General features: G+C 39.8%; 1 long non-coding RNA gene across 1 annotated transcript; it reads right to left on the reverse strand.

The window, feature by feature from the left end:
• Positions 1 to 9454: 9454 nt before the first annotated feature.
• On the reverse strand, positions 9455 to 12893 carry LOC123089260 (uncharacterized). The gene is made up of 3 exons (XR_006442245.1): positions 12330 to 12893; positions 11923 to 12241; positions 9455 to 11837 (listed from the first exon to the last, which is right to left on the reverse strand). It is a non-coding gene; the product is annotated as an uncharacterized lncRNA (long non-coding RNA).
• Between the last annotated feature and the right edge of the window lie 3212 nt (positions 12894 to 16105).

Below are 16105 nucleotides of genomic sequence, written 5' to 3' on the forward strand. Positions count from 1 at the left end.
CGACGTGAAGACAATTCGTGTAGATCATTTTTCCATACAAGGCAGTCTTGAGGGCATAATCAGCCGAATAGTGTTCTTGATACAAAATCTCAGTACTTCGAACATAACTTCGGCCTTAGAGATGAGACCGGATGGCTATGGCCCAAATATCAAAGTTTCTCATTTTTACAATATGGAACTTTGTTACATTGAGCACTTTTTTATTTGAGGTCTTCTTAATTATACTTGTGACCATGCCAAAATCTGGTGTCAACACATGCCCCCTGTTTTTCGGCAAAGCTTGTGTGCCGAAAAATAACTTGCGCATAGCTTGTTCTAAGGACGATGTCAACACTCCATTGGCAATTTTGCATGTTCTTAGGACGATAAGTATATATCAGCAATTGCTTGTTTGAACCTCTTGATGCAAACTTGGGTGAAAACTTCTCAGCTTCTATAACAATCTGGTGATAAGGTTCCATAGATCAAAACCATCCTCCAAACCATATTGTTCTCCCTTTCGCTAGGATTTTGCAGATAATCAAGAATGAACTTCCGTACTTCGTCTGCATAAAAGTTTCATTAGTGGTCGAAGCTGTGGACTTCGGTTCTTCCTTACCTATCTTGACAAGACGAAGCATCATCTATTGAGAGAAATGCAGTACACCATGATTAACGTAGTAGCCGGGTGTTTGCTGTGCTAACTCATTCAAATTGTCATGTATAAATATATGAACAATACTAAAGCAACCCGACGTAAATTCTATATAAGTGATTCGTCAAAACATGGATAACCCTTGGATATTTTTTGCACTACTCATAACGAATCACTGAAAGCCTCAATTTGATTAGCACCTATGGCACCAAAAAGCTCCAAACCGAATAACATTGCATATTCGGCTTTGATCATTTGTGCATAAATATTTTAAGCGGTATGAGGCATCATAGAATATCACCATATGGAGATATATAAACAACACCAAGACCTTGGACATTGCTAGAAATTTAATCATCAATATATAATCACCATGGTACTAGAGAGATAAAGCTAACATCAGTATTATGCATGATGTCAATATGAAGCTCAATAATAAAATCAACCATGATTTGGCTTTACATAAATTCTGAAAACTAATAAGCAAAAGCACACCCAATCAAAACGTAAGTCCACTTTGCAGTTTTGGTGAATTGGTCTATGCATAATATCTTCAATGACATCAATTTGACAGATTTTTATGCAAGCACTTATCTCAATCTCTACTCAAACTAAGGACAATGTTAGAATACCACACCGGCATTCTTAGATATGTTCTTAGGGCAATAGATAAATATCGGCCATTAGCACAAGGTCCATGCAGAATTCACCCACCAAAGTATGTATAGCCGAAATAAACAAATGAAACAACAATAAAATATTTCGGCCCCTTTGTATTAGCAACAATAATGTAACTAACCAAATGTATAGTGATTTGGTAATACCCTGTCATGATATAGAAAATTATGTTGCATCCATGGACCAAAATAAGTCCATGGGGTAATTGATCATACCTATGGATGAATTCCATGGCAAAGGCATCAATGGCATTGTTGAAGAAAATGGACGATGTGCTAACCGAAGATTTTTATGTTGTGATGCACACCTTCGGCTTAATTGTTTGTTGCTTCCATTCTTCTCTTTCTTCACTTTTATTGCACTTGTCGCAATAGAAGCATGCACATCATTTTTGTTATGAATGATCCTCTTGGGAACCCATGCCATGTTCTTCTGTCTCAGCTCTTGTGCACTAAGATTTTGTAATCCTTTTTTTGCAATATGATAAGCCGAGTGGGCATCTCGGCTGTGATTCCGTTTTGACCAATGGCAATTCCTTTTCGGTCTTGTGCACTCTCCACTTCTCTTCTTCAGATTTGGCACTTTGATTCTCAATAATTGGTTGGTTCATCTCATTGTCTTTAGTAGCCAATGTCAACACTTTAATTGGCTATTTTTCATTTAAGACCAAATCTGAAGTTGCACTCTTACGACCATCTCTTTTAACATGGTAAACTTGCCTGACCACTTCTTTCTTCTTCCTTGAGTTCTAGACCGGTTCCTTATGATTGAAACGGTCTTTAACATGTGATTGTTCAAATGTTGATCTTCTCGGAGCTGCATAATATTGGTGAGATGGTCTAATAAGATGGAGAATGTGCCCTTGTATCATACCTATCCCATGATGGATATGGATCCATATGAGCATAGGGAGGCATCCACGGCATTGGCATTGGCGGCCCAAAATAAGAATATGAATATGTTGCATTAAAATTCTCACTTTGCCAATGCTGATCCTCATATTTGCACCTTGGGGGTGATCTTGGTTTCTTTGCATGATTTGGCTGATAAGCATTCTTCTCTTCACTCTTCTTTTGATATTTATCCAATAGTTCAGTGAAGGTGATTTTTGATCTCTTACACTTGTGCTTATTTGGGCCTTTGTTTTGTTTTGGTTTGCTTCCATCGACCATTGGATTTTCTTGCTGCCCCCCAGTTCTTGGCGTCTCCATTGTAGCTTCGATGGAATTCTTGCCCTCAAGATTATGGTCATTATGCTCTTCAACAACTTATTTACTTGAAAGCTTGATCCCATCACCTGTAGTTTTTACCTTCTCTTTAAATGGATCGGCTTGAAGCAGCCGATGCAAAAACTTTTTGCCATCGGGACCAATCGGAATAGACTGGTCATCTCTTGGTGTTTCAACAAACTTCAATCGTCCTTTTCAATGGCTGATTTAACTATTTGATGAAACATATTGCAATCCTCAAAATTATGCTTGGACGAATGATGCAACTTACAATACATTCGTCCTTGGATTGATGGCTTAACATGGTGATCAAGAATTATAATGTAATTATTTTTCAGCAACAAATCAAATATTTGATCACACATGCTTGAATTGAAGGTACACTTCTTGTTTTCTAGCCGATCTTGCTGTGTGAACGACTTTGGAGATAAGCAAACAAATGGTTCAGATTTGGAATCTCCCCATTCAGCTATGCATTGTGTTTTCACTCTATCTCTAATGTCTTTGGATAAGATATTATATTAGCATTGGTTTTCTCAATAGAATTTAACATTGGCTTTAATTTCTGAAACAAAGATACTTAGAACATACATGTCTCAGTTGAGACCAAGTGCAAGCTAAGTACGAAATAAGCAAAGCTACCCAACTAGATATGAACTTCAGATAAAGCAACGGGGAAAGCTTTGGCTGTAACAATAAGTCATTATCAGTCTTTATAAATGTACAATGGGTTGACCGATATGTTCCATAACAATTTTATTGCTAACAAGTAAATTACCCTTCTTCATTGGTCTTTCAAAATTACTTATGAGGATTTTTCTAATAGATGCATCAACTATGAAGTTGCAACCAAATCTGAAAATAGGAAAATTACTTGCTAGACATACCTCTTCAAATATGTTGGGAGAGCATGATGGTGGTGTGAATTGAACAATATCTTGCTCCATCTTTGGATAGATCCCCAACGCCTTATCATCATCTTTTTATTGATTTCATGCATCATTAGTTTGAAGGTCTTTGTCCATCAAACTTTCTTCGGCTACTAGTTCTTGTTCTTGAAGCTCGTCAATTTCTATGGCACGAAACTCATAGGGCAGGAAGTAGGTTCCATTAACTTCAGAAAAATCAAGTATGGTTGTCTTGCTATACTTTCCATGCCCTTTCTCAACAATGTTTGCCTCTTTGGATTTGATGGATTTGGAATATATACTACTTGATTCGGCTTTTTCAACCGAAGCACTTTTGGTTTCCGAATCATCATTCTTTTCACCGATTATATCAATTGGTAAGGTTTCTTTTCTTTGAGATAATTCCCTATCAATTCTCTCTTGGCGAAGTACTTGCACCCTATCGCGCAAAGCTTTAACCCCCCTCTGAATTTCAGCCCGGTCTAGATTAGTTTGCCCCCCAATGCTTTTAGGATCTTTCGGCAATGAAGTGTTAGTGTTGCTGAAATTTTGCAATTGTGTAGGGGGTGTATAATATGTTGTCGTACTAGGTGGAGGTGTATGCACTGCTGTATAACCATATGCTCTCTCACCAATACTATCAATTGATGAAGTTTCATCTTCCTGCAAAACTCTAGCCTTTATTGCAGCATAATCAGGAAACAACCCTTTTTCATATTGTTCAAGGCAAAGAGCACTAATCCTCTTGTTTTGTGCCAAACTCTTTTTTAATGCAGCCACAACCGCTTCTGGAAGGGATTGCTCCGCAATACTTTTAGATTCTTTCGGCAATGATTCGTGATTGTTGCCGAAATTCTTGAATTGCGTAGAGTATGCATTATATGCTACAATATTTGATGACGGAACATGTGTTCCCATAAAATTTTCACTTATTCGGCTATGACCATGAAGATGCGGGGCCGAATTATGAGCATCTACAGTTGTATACGGTGCCAAAAAATTACTAACATGAGGTGTAGCATATGACGGTTGAGAGTAACTGGCCGAATAGCTAGTAGTAGCATGGCCAATTCTCCCATCCATCGGCAAGGTTGGATTCACATATTGCTAATTAGTTGACGATGAATAAAAAGGTGAAACACTTTCTTGTATGCTATTGGAAATTTTAACATGAGGTGTTTCAAATTTATTAAGCAAACCCATCATGTTGTTCATCGGCATACGGATTTGTGGGGTTGCTGATGCATGAGAGTTTGGATACATATGTTGTATGTTGCTAAAATCATAAGAATTTGAAGCATGAAAATTGTTTTGCATCGGCCCTTGCGCATAATTAGATGCATGATTGATAAAACTAGGGCTATCCGATACATTATGCTCATTAGGTGATCTAGCAACAACATATGGATTATTTGCATCTACAAAGGGGAATTGGGTATTCATATTACCTTTGTAGACTGCAGCAACTTCATGGCGATCTCCTCGTAGCAAGAACGGGTTGGAGACCGTTCAAAGCTTTGTTCCCAGCGGAGTCGCCAAAAAGAGTGTTCGCACACAAACACGTCACCGTGTACCCTCGATGCCGGGGGTGATGCACCGCAGCTCACGTCGAAGGAGACCCGTCCAGAAATGCGGTACGCAGGCAATCCGGTGGGTGCTTTTGAGGACCTGAAACCCCACACACCCGGGAGGGACCCCATCATGGTGCGCGTGGCTATGGGCTGCATTAGGTCAACCTGATTGCCCCTAGGGCCTCGAGGTTTGCTGCCCTACAATGAAGAAGAACGAACGAAGAACGAGAAGAAGAAGAACTAGGGTTAAAAAGGTAAAAGATAAAAAGTGGTAGATGATTTGTTTGATTATGTGTTGTTCAATCGGCCGTCACCCCTTATAGGTATATAAGAGGTGGCTGGACTTCCCGTGCAAGGAAAAGACTTGGATTCACGTCGAAAACCCTAGTCAAATTCAGATTGATTTTGTCCGAACTTTCCAAAACTGTTCTGTTTAAACTGGCTGCACCTTGCGGGTCTTTTTTGTGGTGGTTAATGATCTTGGATGGAAACGAGTCCAAAAGAAATCTAGACCATTTCGATGAGACAAACAACTTTCATGTTGAACGTTTCTTGATCAGAAGTCATCTTGAGCGTGAAATAGCTCGTGCAAAACATTTGTTTGCTCGTGCTACCCATCAGACATGGCATTTGGTGGGGCGCGCCATATTTCGCCTCCTGACAGGGCTGCATTCCGATAGCTCTAACTTTTGCATACGTACTCGGTTTTGGATGATGTTTATACCAAAATTGATCGTTTGGATGAGATGAAGACAATCCGTGTGGATCATTTTTCCATACAAGACAGTCTTGAGGGCGTAATTAGCCGAATAGTTTTCTTGATACAAAATCTCAGTACTTCGAACATAACTTCGGCCTTAGAGATGAGACCGAATGGCTATGGCCCAAATATCAAAGTTTCTCATTTTGACGATATGGAACCTTTTCATATTGAGCGCTTTTTCATTTGAGGTCTTCTTAATTATGCTTTTGACCATGCCAAAATCTGGTGTCTACAAATTCCCGGAGATCTGTAACTCTGATTGGGCTGAAATTTTGAGGGGAGTTTTATCCGAATATTAGCTTCCTTGTGGCAGAAGGACACCCCAATCGACCTTCGAGGTGGCCACAAGTGCGGGGGCGCCTTGAGGTATAGGGCACGTTGTGTGAGCTTGTGGGGCCTGTGGGCCACCACTTACGCTGATTATTTTCCCCCAAAATTGCATATATTCGAAAAAAATCTCCATAAATATTTATCATGTTTGGACTTTTTTTGATATGGATTTTTTGCGAAACTAAAAACATGCAACAAACGGGAATTGACACTGGGCACTAGATCAATATGTTAGTCCAAGAAAATCATATAAATTGTTGCCAAAAGTATGTGAAAGTTGTAGAATATTGGCATGAAACAATCAAAAATCATAGCTACGACAGAGACATATCAGCATCCCCAAGCTTAATTGCTACTCGTCCTCGAGTAGGTAAATGACAAAAAGATAATTTTTGATGTGGAATGCTACCTAACATAATCTTGATCATATAATCTAATCATGGCATGAATATTTAGATACAAGTGATTCAAAGTAATAGGCTATAATTTGATATAAAGACATCAATACTCAGGCATACCAATAAAAAATCATGTGTTTCAAAATAAAAAATGCTAAAGAACGCTATCCCTACAAAATCATATAATCTTGTCATGCTCCATCTTCTTAACACAAAGTATTAATCATGTACAACCCCGATGACAAGCCGAGCAAGTGGTTCATACTTTTTAACACGCTTCAGCTTTTTCAACCCCCACGCAATACATGAGCGCGGGCCATGGACATAGCACTATGGGCGGAATAGAATGTGGTGAAAGAGATCAATAAGGGGAAGTCAAAAAAGAAGATAGTCTCTCAAATCGATGTGGCTAATCAACGGGCTATGGAGATGCCCATCAATTGATGTCAGTGCGAGGTGTAGGGATTGCCATGCAAAGGATGCCCTAAGAGCTATAAGTGTATGAAATCCCAAACTGAAAACTAGGTGTGTGTGTGTGTGTGTGTCCATCCAACTTGCTTACTCATGAAGACCTCGAGCATTTGAGGAAGCCCATCATCGTAATATACAAGCCAAGTTCTATAATGAAAAATTCCCACTAGTATATTAAGGTGACAACATAGGAGACTCTCTATGTGAAAAACATGGTGCTACTCTGAAGCACGAGTGTGGAAAAAGGATAGTAACATTGCCCTTTCTCTCTTTTTCTCTCAATAGTTTTTCTTTTTTTGTTGGGCTCTCTTTTTTTCATTAGGTTCTTCATCCCGACTTGTGGGGGGGGGGGGGTCATAGTCTCCATCATTCTTTCTGCACTGGGACAATGCTTTAATAATGATAATCACCACACTTCTATTTACTTACAACTCAATATTACAACTCCATATCTAGAACAATATGACTCTATATGAATGTCTCTGGCAGTGTACCAGGATGTGAATGATGCTAGCGCAACATGTATTATAATGATGAACAGTGGCTGAGCCACAAATACCATGTCAGTTATATGATCATGCAAAGCAATATGACAATGAAGATGCATGTCATAAAATGGAACAGTGGAGTTGCATGGCAATATATATCGGAATGGCTATGGAAATGCCATAATAGGCAGGTATGGTGGCTGCTTTGAGGAAGATATAAGGAGGCTTATGTGTGATAGCGCGTATCATATCACGGGATTTGGATGCACCATCGAAGTTTGTACCGACTCTCAAGGTGAGAAATGGCAATGCACGGTACCGAAGAGGCTAGCAAATGGAGGAAAGGTAAGAGTACATATAACCATGGACTCACATTAGTCATAAAGAACTCACATACTTATCGCGAAAGTCTATTAGCCCTCAAAGCAAAGTATTACTACGCATGGCCCTAGGGAGATAGATTGGTAGGAAAAGACCATCTCTCGTCCCGGACCACCTTTCAGAAGGAAGGCACTCAATAATAAATCATGCTCCAACTTCTTAGCATAACTAGAGACTATACGTGCATGCTTCGGGAATCACAAACATTAACACCAATATTCTTACTAAAACACAATCATTCACTAGTACATCCCACATATCACCATCTTAATATCGCAAAACTTTTGCAAGGAATCAAACATATCATGTTCAGTGATCTACAAGTTTTATGTAGGATTTATGACTAACCATGTGAATAACCAATTCCTTTTGACTCTCTAAATAGATATAAGTGAAGAATGAGAGTTTAATTCTTTCTACAAAAGACTTGCCCACGCTCTAATGAATATAAGTGAAGGAAAAGAGCATTCTACAAATAACATTTTTCCAAATGTACAAAGCATCCAAACTTCAAATGATATAAGTGAAGCACATGAAGCATTCCATAAAGCCATACTGAAAAGATGTATCTGAAGTGGAAAGAGCATTCTATCACTACAAGAAATACGTCAACTTGCGACCATCACTATTGGTCACTAAATGGTCATTGTTTTCCATTTGTGACCATTTTGTGACCAAAAACAGATGGTCAAAAGCTGGCCATCGTAAACTGAAATTAATGACCTTCTTCGGGATAAGGTCGTGGAAGGCAACGACCAAAACAAAAGGTCGTTGAACCAACTACCTTTTGTTTTGGTCACTGGTTGTCTGCCAAGGCCACGTCAGATCCAACATGGCAATCTGATGTGGCAAAATTGCGACCAATTGAAAAGGTCATTGATAAGATTCTGCCCGGTCCAATTCGACGCTATACATGGGCCGAGCCCAACAATTCAGCCTTTTTACTGTATATGTTGTCTGTTAATTTTCTCTAGCTACATGGGCCTGGCCCAACAATTTGGCCTTTTTATTTTCTAGGGCATGGCCTTTTATAGTCTACTGATTTTCTATTTTCAGCCATTTTATTTTTCAGCTGGTCCCACCAGCCAGAATGGTCCCACTTGTCATGCTTACCTCAAAATTGGTCCCACACATCAAAAATTTGAAATTTGTCAAACAACTATTATAACTTGGACCCACTTGTCAGGTTTCCATTCCATGGATATTCAAATCACATACACAATCATTGTTTCAAATAGACCAGAGAGCAAATGAAATTGGTCCAGAACAATACTACATTAATCTATTACAATCGTTACAGTATATTACAACCCAGAAATGCCTACTATTGCCTACAATTACAACACATAATATGCTACTCTTTGCTGATATGCTTCACAGCTTCGGATAAGGATTCACACTTCACCTGTGCAAAAAATAAGAATGAACATATAAGAATAGGAATATGTATAGAACATCAAACAATAGCTAATGAGGGACCCAATTACTTATAATCAAGAATTGATAGCAAATGCCATGTACATAAATAGTATGACTAACACTAACCAGTATGCGTTCATGGAGCGACTAAAATGTTCTCACTAGCTAGGACTTTTTTTGGTATATAATATACTGACATGTGCAACTCTCTAAATTGATCATAGAAATGAAAAGAACTATAAGGACGAGTTCATTAAGAATCCAGGCATGTCAAATTTTAAGCAGCGGCAGAATAGATCTAACAAACCAGACCATGATCATCATGCATCAGGATTTATGGTTCTAGCAAAACAGTAAAGAGATGGACATACACGCATCAAGCATACCAACTACTACAATAAGAGGTCCAGATGCTCCAGGAACAGGAGGGAGTATGCACTTCGGCAGTCATGCGGTAGCTAGGGATTGAGGAGGATGAGCTTGTTGTATCCATTGTACCTCGGTCATATTTAGGTACACAATTAGCTAATATGTCAACATTTATTTACCATGAACATAAAACAACGAACTCGGATAAGCATTAGCAGTGTAGTATAGAATGTCTCACTATAGCTTTGGGAAATAGTTAAGTCTTGTGGGTATCTAGTTTACTTGCATATGGCCAACACTAACCAGTATGAGTTCGTTCAATAACTAAAAAGTACTCAAGAGCTGAAAATGTATAGTTTACACATATAAACCAAAGATTCAGCAAAGGCATGTTGATAAAACGGTGAAAACAATGGTATCTGGTATACCGCCATGCATGAGCACTTCTTAATATTTATATTCATCATCACAACAACCTATAACCACCTATGCTCATTGTTACAAATCTATGCATAGTTCAGAAAAATGACATGATCTACTTTAGATCTACTTCAAATCTATGCAGACTTCAGATCTACTTCAAATTTTGACACACAACATAGAAGTAATTCACAATAGAGAACATATAAATGGGCATGAGGATCTGAGACTCGACGATGACAACAAACTAAAATCTCGGCCTAGTAATTAATGCTGGAGCCAATCAGACAAGCAGAAATTGTGGCGAGTAGGCTGAGATTGCCCCTAGAAAATTCAATTTTTGCAGGTTTCCAGAATCCAGGAAGAACCCATCAATTCTGCGCCGGAGCGGGAGATATGCAGGCAAATCAAGTAGTAGATTCGAGCAAGAAGGATGTACTACCTAAAATAGGAAACAAGGAGGCTGATCTGACGAGTCCCACCCAAATTGTGGAAGGAGCAGCGGCAGCAGCTGCAGAAGGACTCGATGGCCCAGACGCCATCGTGAAACTTGTAGGTGACGACGATGTGGTAGTGGTGGAAGCCGACGATGCTTGCAGTGTCCTTGTCGTCCTCGAAGGCGATGACGATGGACGGGTCGGCGTCGAAGCAGGTGCGCTGCAGGCCACATCATCATATTTGAGCATTAATATTTCTGTATTACTACACAATAACTACAACACTAGGAGTACACAGCAACTAGTAGCAGAACTAGAAGAAATAACCAAATTGAGTGTACACCAATATAATCAGGAACATGAGTATAGCAAGCATCTTGCTTTACTGGGATACAGTGACACAACAGAATTACTAGGATACAGTGACACAACGGCAATAAGATAACATATTATGTGCTACAGGCTGACATTTCCAAAGTGGAACGTTTGATATGCTAAGGACTTGTTGATCTAATCCAGGTTTTATTTTACAAATTAGTTTTGCTGTAAATTCAGCTAGTGTTGAAGTTATAAACAGTTTCTTTTTACTTGCCATCTTTGTTTCTTCTCCGTGACATTTAGTAGCACACAGGAGAATACCCTGCTGTGCCTATGCATTGCAAGAGCCAAACCAATAATAACCACACCTTTATATTTTCTTTCCCCAAACCACAAAGGACACAAATCAGTATGCACAAGTGTTGGACCTTCAAATAAGCAGACTTGAATTCACTGGTAAGCATCAGGAGAACTAATATATATTTTTGCTTGATCTTAGTGTATCTCTACATCACATAGATTCACCCACTCTATCACTACCAATTCTACTACAGAGTAAGAATGGAATGATGCTAATCTATTGAGGGAAAGGATCTGCTCTCATCAGCAGTGGTGTTGCTCCTAGGCCAAGTGAGAGGAGTCAAATCATTTGCCGAAGTCAGAAAGCTGGTAGGAGCATTAGGAGATGATTACACACACACACACACACACACACACACACACACACGAGGATATGTTTGCTTCACTCAACTTGACATAATATAGCAGCATGCAAATACAATGGATCTACAATGGAGAAGGATATATATATCTGGACATGGCCACAGACATGGTTGCTAGCTAGCTAGCTTGTTATCACGGATTTCGACTGCACCCAACCAAGCAGAAGCAGTCATTCCTAGTAGTCTAAAAAACAGAGTTTCATGGACTCTAGTGCTTCTTTGGTCAGTAGAGCTCCGTAGGATGCAGCCAAGATTGCAGCCGCAGCTACAGTAGATAGCCTGTAATCTAGCACATTGCCGGCTGCATGAACACAACACATATCAATCAGACAAAATGAAAGAAAGATCCATATTCAGTTAAGAAGGTGTGCAAGACGAAGATGAACCTTCGGTTGTGGCAAAGATGAAGTCCATGGACTTGAGGGCCACGTGGGCGGGGTCATGCTTGCCGCTGCAGCGGCCGTCGTGCCGGTCGAGCCGAGAAGAGAAGCAGGGGAGGTAGTCGAAGGGCGTAACGGCGGCCATGCGCTAGCCGAGGGTTGACAACACGAGCAGCTCCATTCAGCGGACGGAGGCGGAGCAGAACTCGTAGCCGCTGCTGGCGTCGAGCTCCGACAGTGCCGGTGCGCAGAACTCCTCCATCTTCGCCGCCATAGAGACGCAGGCCATGGATAGGAGCCGCGCCGCCCACGGCATGGCCGTCCTCTACATGCACACAACCACATCATCCTCCTGTTCCTAAGAAGCAGAGAGGCTAAATTTGTTTTACAACGGTTGTGCGGTGATTCATTACATCGATGCATCGCCAGAGGAAGAAGCGGTCAAAGTAGGCGATGGCCAGGAAGATGGCTCCTCCGGCCCCCTCTCAACGATGCTTGTACCACCACGACCGGTCGCCCGACACTTGGACAAGCCCGCGCGCCTACCCGCGTCGTTGGGGAGCAGCACGAGGGGCGCAGCCCCGCAGGCAGAAGGGAGCAAGGGCACGAGTGGGCGGAGGGATCTGAAGGCGGGTGCCGCACGGCCGTAACGTCGTGGCTGCAGTTGGTGACGACGAAGGAGAAGATGATGAAGACGCGGAAGAGGGACCCCGCGAGCCCCGTGAGGAAGAGCACCAGGCGCAGCGCCTCTAGCGCGATGACTGGCCGCTCCAGGAACCACTCGCAGTCGGTAGTGGCGGCCCGGTAGCTCAGCCAGATGCCGCCGCTAAGGACGACAAGGGAGAGGACGAGGACCCCCACTCGCGGTCGGTGGTGGCGACCATGTCCACGACGGCCTCCGTCTCGGGCCAGTTGGATCTGAGAGTGGGGAGAGGGGAGACAATCTGAGGTAGGGAGGGGAGGGGTGGGTGGCGGCGAGGGGAGGGATCTGGATCGGGAATGCTAGGGTTCACTGCGCGGGGAGAGAGAGAGAGAGGAGTGGTGTGTGGTGGTTTTTTTGAGGGGTAGCTCGCGGTGGGTGGGTGAGAGGGTGAGGTGCGGGCCATTGGATCCAGAAGCATCCGACGGTGATTTATCCACGATCCGCGTGAGAGGCCCCTAAACCAATCAGAACGCATATATAGGTATGATATTTTGACCATTTAAATTGGTCGTAATCGACTAAAAGTAAGGTGCTAAATCATGTTAGCTATTTTATTATGACCTGAAAAGTTGAAAAAGAACTTCTCATTGTGTCAGCAAATTTGACTTTAGTTTTCAGGAATAATCACAAATTAAAATAAGACAAATAATTTCTAAATAGTTATGAGAAATGAGTTTTTTTAAATCATTTTTTCGAGTGTCCAAAGTGAGTTCTTTTGTGAAGGACCTACCATATATTTGTTACAAATTTGGACCAAATTAATTTTCTAAAATATTAGGCCATATTTAATGCACAATTGACCAAATGGTTGGGTGTCAAAATATCTGATCCACCTCTGGTGAAAAAGACAAATTTCCATCGATTCAGTAGGAAGCGGGTCAAATTTCAACTGCACCTGCCTCATAGTTTGCTCTTTATTTTTTTCTAAAAATCATTTCTAGGTACATAAGTATCTATTTAATCATAGAAACACTAAAAAATTCCAAGATTCAACCACTAGCTAGGAACGGTCATGCCTGTCGTTTTGACCGCATTTTGAAACGGGCATAAAAGTTCAAAAAAAATCAAAAAATTGGAAAACCTTCGCATTGTGTCATTATATGTGACCAAGTTATCAGGAAAAATAATAATCTTGTAATACGGCAATAATTATAGAAAAGTGTTCTCAGAAATTTGCTATCATGTGTGAAGACTCATGTCTTTCAACCTAAATGCTCAATCTTATGGCCACATTCATGGCATAGTTTGATGATCTCATATTATTTACAAAGGTGCATCTTGAAACGAAAACAATGTTGGCTAAGGAATTTTTCATTTTCTTTGGATGAAAAATTCATTTTCCATTTTTCTAGTGCCCAAAATGAGTTTTTTTGTGAAGGACCTACCATATATTTGTTGCAAAATTGGACCACTAGGACATATTTATTACACAATTGACCAAATGGTTGGGTGTCAAAAGTTTTGATATACCTCTCGTGAAAAAGACAAATTTCCGCCGATTCAGTAGGAAGCGGGTCAAATTTCAACTGCAGGTGCCTCATAGTTTGCTCTTTATTTTTTCCAAAAATCATTTCTAGGGACATAAGTGTCTATTTAATCAAAGAACCAAAAAATTTCCAAGATTCAACCACTAGCTAGGACCGGTCATGCCCGCAGTTTTGACCGCATTTTCAAATAGGCATGAAAAATACAAAAAAATCAAAACAAATTGGAAAACCTTTGCATTGTGTCATTATATGTGACAAAGTTATCAGGAAAAATAATAAACTTGTAATATGGCAATTAGTTTAAAAAAGTGTTCTCAGAACTGAGCTATCATGTGTGAAGATTCATGGCTTTCAAGCCAAATAATCATTCTTATGGCCACATTCATGGCATAGTTTGTTCAAATGATCTTATATTGTTCGAGGTTGCATCTTGGAATGGCAAACAATGTTGCCTAAGGGAGTTTTCATTTTCTTTAGACGAAAAAACAATTTTCCATTTCCCGAGTGCCCAAAATGAGTTTTTTGTGAAGGACCTACCATATATTTGTTGCAAAATTGGACCAAATTAATTTTCTAAAATACAAGGACATATTTAATGCACAATTGACCAAATGGTTAGGTGTCAAAAGTTTTGATCCACCTCTTGTGAAAAGGACAAATTTCCGCCGATTCAGTAGGAAGCGGGTCAGATTTGAACTATAGCTGCCTCATAGTTCGATCTTTATTTTTCCCAAAAATCATTTCTAGGTACATAAGTATCTATTTAATCAGAGAAACACCAAGAGTTTTCCAATATTCAACCACTAGCCAGGAACGGTCATGCCCGCAGTTTTGACCGCATTTTGAAACAAGCATAAAAAATTCAAAAAAATCAAAAAAATTGGAAAACCTTCACATTGTGTCATTATATGTGACCAAGTTATCAGGAAAAATAATGAACTTGTAATACGACAATTAGTTTTAAAAAGTGTTCCCAGAACTGAGCTATCATGTGTGAAGATTCATGGCTTTCAAGCCAAATGGTCGTTCTTATGGCGACATTAATGGCATATTATGTTTAGATGATCTAATCTTATGCACATGGGTGCATCTTGGAATGGCAAATAATGTTGCATAAGAAAGTTTTCATTTTCTTTGGACGAATATAATCATTTTCCATTTTTCGAATGTCCAAAATGAGTTTTTTTGTGAAGGGCCTACCATATATTTGTTGCAAAATTGGACCACACCATTTTTATAAAATACTAGGACATATTTTATGCACAATTAACCAAATGGTTGGGTGTCAAAAGCTTTGATCCATCTTAGGTGAAAAAGACAAATTTCCGTCGATTCAGCAGGAAACAGGTCAAATTTGAACTGCAGCTACCTCATAGTTTGCTCTTTATTTTTTTCCAAAAATCATTTCTAGGTACATAAGTATCTATTTAATCAGAGAAACACCAAAAAATTCCAAGATTCAACCACTAGCTAGGAATGGTCATGCCCGCAGTTTTGACCGCATTTTGAAACGGGCATAAAAAATTTAGAAAAATCAAAAAATTGGAAAACCTTCGCATTGTGTCATTATATTTGACCAAGTTACCAGGAAACATAATAAACTTGTAATACAACAATTCTTTTAAAAAAAGTGTTCACGAAATGAGCTATCATGTGTGAAGATTCATGGCTTTCAAGCCAAATGATCAATCTTATGGCCACATTCATGACATAGTTTGTTCAAATGATCTCATATCGTGCACAAGGGTGCATCTTGGAATGGAAAACAATGTTGCCTAAGGAAGTTTTCATTTTCTTTGGACGAAAAATACATTTTCCATTTTTCGAGTGCCCAAAGTGAGTTTTTTTGTGAATGACCTACCATATATTTGTTACAAACTGATACGTCTCCAAGGTATCTATAATTTTTGATTGTTCGATGCTATTATATTATCTGTTTTGAATGATTATGGGCTTTATTATACACTTTTATATTACTTTTGGGACTAACCTATTAACC

The sequence above is a fragment of the Triticum aestivum genome, chromosome 4B, assembly GCF_018294505.1.
Source record: "Triticum aestivum cultivar Chinese Spring chromosome 4B, IWGSC CS RefSeq v2.1, whole genome shotgun sequence".
In the NCBI taxonomy this organism is placed as follows: Eukaryota; Viridiplantae; Streptophyta; class Magnoliopsida; order Poales; family Poaceae; genus Triticum; species Triticum aestivum.